Below are 8,659 nucleotides of genomic sequence, written 5' to 3'. Positions count from 1 at the left end.
TACCATGCTGTTTTGGTTACTGTGGCCTTATAGTATAGCTTGAGGTTGGGCAACCTAATGCCTCTGGCTTTGCTCTTTTTGCTTGCGATGCTTTGGCTATTCTTTCCTGAACATTGACAAGAGAGAAGAATTTCTGTCCTCTGAGCAGAGAACTAGATAGAGCTGGCCTTACCTTAAACCAGTGATTTCCAAAGTGTACACAGCAGCAGATAAGCAAGACTTTCACTGGAGTGAAGGAGGGAACTATTAGACATTATTTAGAATGTACTTAAAATTAGAAATAAATTAAGGTTTAATAATTTTTAATGTATGGATTGACAATAGAACCTGTGATTAATTTATGAATAAGCATTCACATATTGTGGGTGCTTGCTCCAGAACAATTTCAGTAATGATGATCAGTGGTCACTGCCTTAGACATGGCCTCAGATAATAGTACTGCCATTTCTCTGATCTACTCTTGCTTGAAATTTATTCATAAAAGACCCTGAGTGTCAGGCTAAGGGGTCTGGCCTTTATCCCATGGGCTTTGAAAGCCCTCAGAAGGTTTTAAGTACAGCACAGTAATTAATGGTATGGGTTCTATACCCAGATGAATAATTTATTAGCTCTAATATTTACTACCTCGCTGACCTTGGGCATATTATTTAGCCCTTTTAAACCTCTGTTACCTCATCTGTAAAACAGGATAATAAAAGTAACCACCTCCTGATGTTGCTGTAAAGATTAAAAAAGAGAACACATTCAGAGCACCTCCCATGGAGCTTGGCATGCTGTGAACCATCAATAAGTGCTATGATTCTATTTTAGGATTCCACTCTCTTGGCCCCCACACCTCCATGTAATATCCAGACCTCAAGCCACCACATTCTAGAACTAGCTCTTCAAATATAGGTGGAAACTGCCTAAAACGCAGTATTTGAAGATGTAAATTCTTCTTTGGTTTTTAAGACCTCCTCCCTCATTACTCAGTTCTGGTCATAATGGCTTTTTAAGGGGCTCAGATAACATGCTAAGGCACATCTGGAAGGTGTAAGCCGATATATTTGGCATTTGTCTCCAAGATTTAAATCCAGGTCTACCACACTCCAGTGGGCCAACCTGTCTTTATTCTATTATGGTAAGCTCTAAAACTAGTTCCTCCTCAAATGACTTTTTCAACTTCAAAATATTATTACTTCCTGGCTTAACATGGCAGCACTGGGGCTGCACCTGTCCCCACCACTAATCAGAATTAATTGAATTTTTAAATCCAAATTAAAAATGACAGGTGGTGTTATTATGTTCTTAGCCACTCAACTTCTAGCTGGTTTTAAAATTGCATTCCTGTCCCCCTCAGAAAATCCAAATCATTTTCTCAGTTTAAGAAGGAAGTATTTGCAGGTGCTGAATTTGTCCTTGTAGCTAGCGCTAGTGCTGAGTGATCCTCTGCCAAATTACATTCAAGTGCGCCATCTCCTGTCCAAAGTTTAAAAGAAAATGAACAAATAAGCAGGAGCCTAAATAGTCTTGTGCCTTTAATCAACTGCTTAACTAGTTAACCATGAAAATGAGCTTTTTAGGGCTAATGAGAGTTACCCAATTTGCAGACATTGGGTGTTTATTTCTGTACCATGATTTTCCAGCTGCTTGCATCCCATCTCCTTTACAGTGTGTAGCATCTGCTTATGCTGCATTGTTGGTGTACATGGTGTTGCTTAATAGGCCCCTCCTGGATGCTGAGGGGCATGGCATGTGCTAGGTCTCCCAGGTTGAAAATCTGATTCAGGATTCCAGAAAGGCTTCTGGGTTTAGCTTAGGACCCGGCAATCAGGTACGTGTTCTCGATATTGAAATATTAGACAAGAAAGTTATAAGAAGGCAGGCTGAACTTTATCGATACTCTATAAAAGCAAAGAAATGATTGAAAACCAAAGCAGCCTGGTCCAGAGTCAGCACATCTATGGCTATCACTCTGCCTATAAAAAAAAATGCAGGTACTTCTGCAATAATTAAATATATATATTCTCATGAGGAAAAGAGAAACATCCTTTCTATAAAATTGCAAACTAAAAATAATTAAGACTTGTAGGGAAAATAGGATTGAGGAAGACCGTTCAAAACACATGCAGCTTTGCAACCGGAACATTAACAAAGGTAGTAACAATCTTAACTAAAATACCAGCACGGTTTAAAGAGTATGCTCACTCAGTGCCTAATAAATAAATTCTACAGGAAATAAAGGATTTTGCCTTAAAAAAGAAGAAAGCCCAGGCACAGTGGCTCATGTCTGTAATCTCAGCACTTTGGGAGGGTGAGACGGGCAGATCTCTTGAGGTCAGGAGTTCAAGACCAGCCTGGCCAACATGCCAAAACCCCATCTCTACTGAAAATACAGAAACTAGCCAGGCGTGGTTGTGCATGTCTGTAATCTCAGCTACTCTGGAGGCTGAGGCAGGAGAATCACTTGAAACCAGGAGGCGGAGGTTGCAGTGAGCTGAGATCATGCCACTGCACTCCAGCCTGGGTGACAGAGCAAGACAATCTCAAAAAAGAAAAAGAAAGAAAGATTGGGTAATTTGATGAAAGGCAATGTAAGAGAACTTGTAGTCTTCTGAGTCATGAAAATAAGAAAAAAACTGCACAGGATCAGGGAGAACTGAGCCATGGGCACTCCTAAGCCAGAGATTATGACTCGCCTAAGGTCAAAGAGAGATTTGAAGCAAATGAGAACTGTGGACCATACTGCTTCCCTCATCAACGTGCTGCATTCAGCTATTTGTGCCCTCTGCCTTTGTCTTCTGACATTCGCCTGTGCAAAACGCTGACTGACTAGGAACATCACAGATGAACCAGTGTAATATCCCATTTTACTGACATCGTTCCACCATACATTAACCACATTTGAGCTAATTTATGTTAAAATTACACAGACATAAGTGTTATAGCAAAACAGAATGAGCATGGGCTGCTTCTCTCTAGCATACATCTTAATACTAACCCCTGCTAAAAGGATGGATTCTGTCAGCCCTGCTTCCCTTTCGGCCTGTCTCCCTATGCCTCAATGTCGGGTTCACACATGTCCCCACGTGCCAGCCAAATGGGGTCAATCATGGCTCTGGGCTCCAAGGCTCCCATGATGTGCTATACTAGTTAGCACGACAGTATGTATTTGACAAGGTTATTTTGGTTACAAGTGGGAGACTGCCAACTAAAACTGTCCTAAGAAAGGGAGAAAAGCTTGGTTAACCTAATAAAAATTTCAGATGTGATGTGGCTTCAGGCTTAGCTGGAATCAGGGATGAAAATTTGGTCCTTGTGCCTCTCTCTTTCTCCTACCTCCCCCTCCCCTATTATCTGCTTCCCTTGCTTGTGGGAGGTGTCACTCTTTTTCCCAAGCCCTCACCCACAGATGGTACCTGGATTCTCCAGATTCATAATCCTCAGAACTAGCAACCCTAGAGGAAAATGAACTTTTCTTTCCCAATTTTTGCCAAAAACACACAAAAACTGGGAACTATCTCATTGACATTATTTGTTGTACATGCTCCCCAACCTTGACCTGGTCTGCTGTGGTCCAACCATGGTCTCTGATTGGCCAGGCCAGGGTGTAGGCTGACCCTTGGATTCAGAGATTGATTCAGCCCCACCCAAACCACATGTGCAAAAAGAGGGAGATGTCTCTCTCCAAAAGGAAGACAGGTGCAGTGCCTGGAAAGGGGAACAGATCAACTCAGTCACCCATCACTCATTGTGGTCCAAGCCAGGCACCTGACAAGAAAATCTGGTTTCTGATGAATATGCTATCTGAAGGAGACTATTTATCTTGAACTTAAAAGAATAGTATCTCAACACACCATGAATTTATAAGTAGATTTACTATGGAAGTATATAAATAATTACGGACTATCTAGCAAAAGTTTAAAGTCTTCAAGCTGACCTGGCCTTCTTGTGTGTTTTGTTTAGTTCAATAGTACAATTTTTTGGTTTTTATTTTTATTGTTAAAATTAGCTGTCAACATTTAGAATTTGCACATTTTAGGGCTTTCCTTAAACTGCAGTCACACTGGGCTTGTTTTTCCACATGGCAGCAGTAGTTTGTGTGAAGTCACAGCTGCCCCTTTATTGAACCAGCCTCTTCTGTCTGCAATAGTCCCCACTATGCCCTATGCCCCTCCACCCTCCTTCACTCTTAGCTACCTGGCGGTGGAAGCATTTAAGTTTGCAATCTGCCCTGTGAGTTTAACTCTGGCCACACACCTCTTCAGTCAGCAGCTGGCAAGCGTTCTCTGGTGAGGGATGGCTGAGCCAGGTTCCTTCTGTCTTGCTGTGCTGTCCTAGTCTTATGGTGTTTCTGGCATGCCTGAAGCTGAGTCAATGGACAGGTACTCTATTATCAAGACATGGCTGCCTTAGCTCTACATATTTAAAGTTAATTAACAGGTAATTTATTGAGATATTTATTCTAGCTTACTCCCCCAGCTGTAGGCGAATGAAAAGGTAAAATTTCCCTCCCCCATTACTGGAAGAACAGTAAAGCATTTGTGTCTTAGAGACCTAAGTGACCTTTGCCTTATGGGAGAATTAACAGGCTTTTGTTTTCAAAGGCCTAGTCACATAGAACCTATAGAGCTAGATTGTTCCCGAGTGGAAAGTATTCCAAGAGCTGACAAAGAGGGAAAACACTCAGAAAAGAATTACATTCTTTGAGACTTGAACAATAGAGGAGAGATGCTGGATTCATCAATGTCCATGACCTTTGCCTAACACAAAGTCCTCCAGTGGGACAGGACTCATTATCTGTTAGGATTCTTTGTATTGCATGTGACAGAAAACACAGCCAAACAGGCTTAAGGAAGAAGAAAGACAAAAGGAGTTGGGTAATTTTTTGGTTTACTTTACTGGAAAGTCCAAGAGTAACTAACCTTCAGGTATGGGTTGATCCAGTGATCCAAAAAGATACCATGAAAACGAATTCTATCCATCTTTCAACATCGTGTTTCCCTCTGTTGGTTTCATTGTCAGGAGCCATGTAATGGCCCCCAGCAGCTGTCTCAGACTCCACCCCTGAAAACCTAATTGGCTTTCAGTAGAGTATATGTCAATTACTAACCCAACCACTAAAGTCATAAGATACGTACTCTAATTGGCCAGTCACATGTGTCTTCCCTGAAATGGGGGGAATTGGAATACTACAACTGAGGACCAAGAGAGGACATGGATGCTGAGCACCTACTAGAGACTCCAAATGAAGCCACGTTTGCAAAAATTATAATGGTGAGAAAATTACAGCAGTTAAAAAAGATCTGATCTAACCCCCAACCCACCCACAACACAACTTGCCCTTCTCTTAGTCATTCCTGGGCTTAGGCTAGGCTAACTTTGGGAGACATTTAGTTTATAGTTTAAATGATAAAGGCCCCAAAACCCAACTGCTCTTGTAAAGCTAATGAAAGGCCATCAGGCTAGGGAAAGGAGAGGAACCCAAATACTGCTGAAGTGCAGACTGGTCACAAGATATGTCCTGTGGATAACATCACTATTGTAGATTGGCCTTTTCAGAGATATTTTCATGTTTTTTCATGTCTGACATCCATGGCTCCACCTGGACTTGCTAACCCCACTCCCAGAGATCAAGCAATTCTCATGCCTTAGCCTCCCCAATAGCTGAGACTACATGCGCCCGCCACCACACCAGGCTAGTTTTTATATTTCAGTAGGGACAGTTTCTCCGTGTTGGCCAGGCTGGTCTCGAACTCCTGGCCTCAAGTGATCTGCTCGCCTTGGCCTTCTAAAGTGCTGGGATTACAGGCAAGAACCACTGCATCCAGCCTTTTAAGGTAATTTGAAATAGTCAAACTATTTTGGCTGAAAATTAAAGCAATGATATTTTTACATCACACCTACTCCCCAAAAAGATTCTGATGAAACCTCAATAGATGGGGACACAGCTCAACCCCCATAGACAATTATTGCTTATCCAGGATTAAAAAAATAAAAATGAAAAAACAAGGACTTCATATAGTAGCACATAAAGGTTTGTAGAATTCACTACCTTTTTTATTCCTTTCTGCCCTTTATTAAATTTTGCTGAGGAATGTTAAATTTGAAAAGCAAAGTGGTGACAAAGATTCTTTGCTTGGCCAAACTTTAGTCAGGCTTCTGAACCTTCTCCTAGGCCTATCTGTGTACTTCGTTGTAAAATCTCGTTTTAGCAAAGTGCCCCGCTAAGTCAGTTTAGCAAGAACATCCCCGAATCATATCTAACACCTTGGATATCTGATCGGATTCCTCATCTGCCGCTATCTCCCAGGTGACGTCTGATTACTCTGGCCTGTCTTTAGCAAGAATCTTGTTAGATCTGTTTAGCCAATTACTCCTTAGCCCCGATGTTTCCTCTCTTAGTAATTTTCCATCCACTGACCCCCAACCTGCTCCTTGGCTGTAAATTCCCACTCCATGCTGTAATTGGAGTTGAGCCCAATCTCTCTTCCTCACACAGCAATTCCTGTACCTGTCTCCTGAATAAAATCTTCCCTACCATGCTTTAACAAGAATCATTGCATTTTTTCTTTCAGAGTGGACATTAACCAAACTGAAGCCTCCATCTTTTACAACTCAACATATACACACATACATATAAACACATACACATATGTTACATGTATGTTTATATACACACACCTATGGGTGTGTATATATATTTACAATTTATTCATGCAAGAGATATGTATCAAGTGTCTACCATGTATCTGACACTGTTGAATCACACAAACAGCAAAAATCAGACCCCAGTCCTGTCCTCAGGAGCACAGTGTCTAGCTGGGGAGACAGACATTAGTCTTACAAATGTGATAGAGCTGTTTCACTCCTTTTCCAGCTCAAGGGAAATTATAAATTTATTCTACTCAGGCCGCTGTTGAATGGGAAATAATTTCCCTTCTTGCCCCCTGCACCTGTCAAGGTATCAAGCCCCCTGCCACCATGTCACGTTCTGAGGGGTAACCAAGCATGCGGGGCAACAGAAAGGGGGCATGTCCACAGGGGCTGATGGGTTTTCCATCTGTCCCTGCCTTGTCTTCTCCCCAGGGCAGGACTTGGCCTCTTTTTAACTAATCTCTTGAAGAGAAAGAAAAAAAAACCAAACAATCACTCTACAAGTTTGCACTGGAATATTCAGTCTTGTGCTTAGACTAGCAACATTTTCTTGCTTGCTTGCTTGCTTCCAGTTGAATATCTGCAGACTTTTCTTCTACTTCCACAGTGGGGGATGTCTGTCTAGCTGCTCCCACCCAGAGGGAAGACGCCTTCCTGATCCAGTATAAAGGAAGTTACAGAGCACAGGGTGGGTGGGGTGGGGAAAACACACTCAAGAATATTTGGAAATGTGATTAACAAACACAAGGGAGGCTGGCATGGTGTTTGAGACCTAATGGAGGGGGTGTAGTTTACAGGGAACTAAGTGGAAGGGACCCATCATGAAGGCAAGGAGACCAGGAAGGAGATCATTAACAGGAGATCAGAGAGGGAGAACAGTGGTTAAGACTTGGATGGGGGCAGTGGCAACGTGGTGGCTGGATGAATCTGAGCTGCATTTTGTAAGTAACACTGATAGGACTTGCTGAGGGGTGAGGGAAAAGCAGGATTGAGAATAATTCCTAGATTTCCAGCATGAGTAAGCTGGGTGGGTGGTGGTGCCATTTACTGAGATAAGGGATACACAGAGAGGACTGGATTTGGGAAGGGGGGTTTCTAAAGAGTCTTGACTTGAATTAGCAAATTGCTCTATTTGATTTTTATCTTAATAGGGTCAGGAGTGGCTCTGCAGTAGCAGCATGTGCTGTTAGGGGAAAAGGCAAAGGCAGGCAAGGGTTTAAATCCTCTACCACTCACTACTTGTTTGACCACGAGCAATGTTAGTGACCTCTTGGTATAACAACTGCCTAATTTGCGGGACTAAATGGAATACTGAAAGTGCACAGGATTCTTGGCTGGGTCTGTGACTGCTCCTTAGCAAGTAAAATTAGCTAACACTGCCCAAGGATCCACTGGCTGGAGTTAAGACTCCTGAGAGTTAGTGAGAGTGTGGATGGGGTAGAGAGGCCCTTGGTGGGGCAAAGGGGACGATGAGAACCACGGTGGGGAGAAGAAAAGGCTGATAGATCCCTGGCCTAGTTTGAAGGACTGATTTTGGGCCATCCCCAACCAGGGCCAGGGGTGGAGAGTTGGGGGAGGGTGTGCCAGAGGTGAAGGGGAATAGAGTTAGCTTGGCTGGGGAGTGGGTCAGAGGACGGGGAAGGTCAGGACATGGAGTCAGAGGCTGAGGATACTCTGTTCATGAAGGCATCTGTGCTGCTGCTTCAAGAGCCAGGTGACCCAATGTGGCTCAGAGTTGAAGAGAGGGTGTTCACACCACACCAGACCCCCATGGATGGCTTAGGGGGCCACCAACAGAGGACAGACAGCTGCACCTGACAGAGCAGTACAGTAAAGCAAGGGCACCATCAGCAGGGACAGGATGGCTTCCAGCAGCAGCCTGCAGGCAGGAGTGGAGAAGCCTGAATGGACTCACACCTGAGTGTGAGGCAGGCAGAAATTCCTGGGCGTCACTATGAGAGCACCTGAAACTCCTCTGTGAGCAGATGGGACTCATAACTCTCATGATGTGAGATTCAATGTT

This window comes from Mandrillus leucophaeus, unplaced genomic scaffold (assembly GCF_000951045.1).
Source record: "Mandrillus leucophaeus isolate KB7577 unplaced genomic scaffold, Mleu.le_1.0 Scaffold1178, whole genome shotgun sequence".
NCBI classification, from domain to species: Eukaryota; Metazoa; Chordata; class Mammalia; order Primates; family Cercopithecidae; genus Mandrillus; species Mandrillus leucophaeus.
This window is presented reverse-complemented; position numbering follows the sequence as displayed.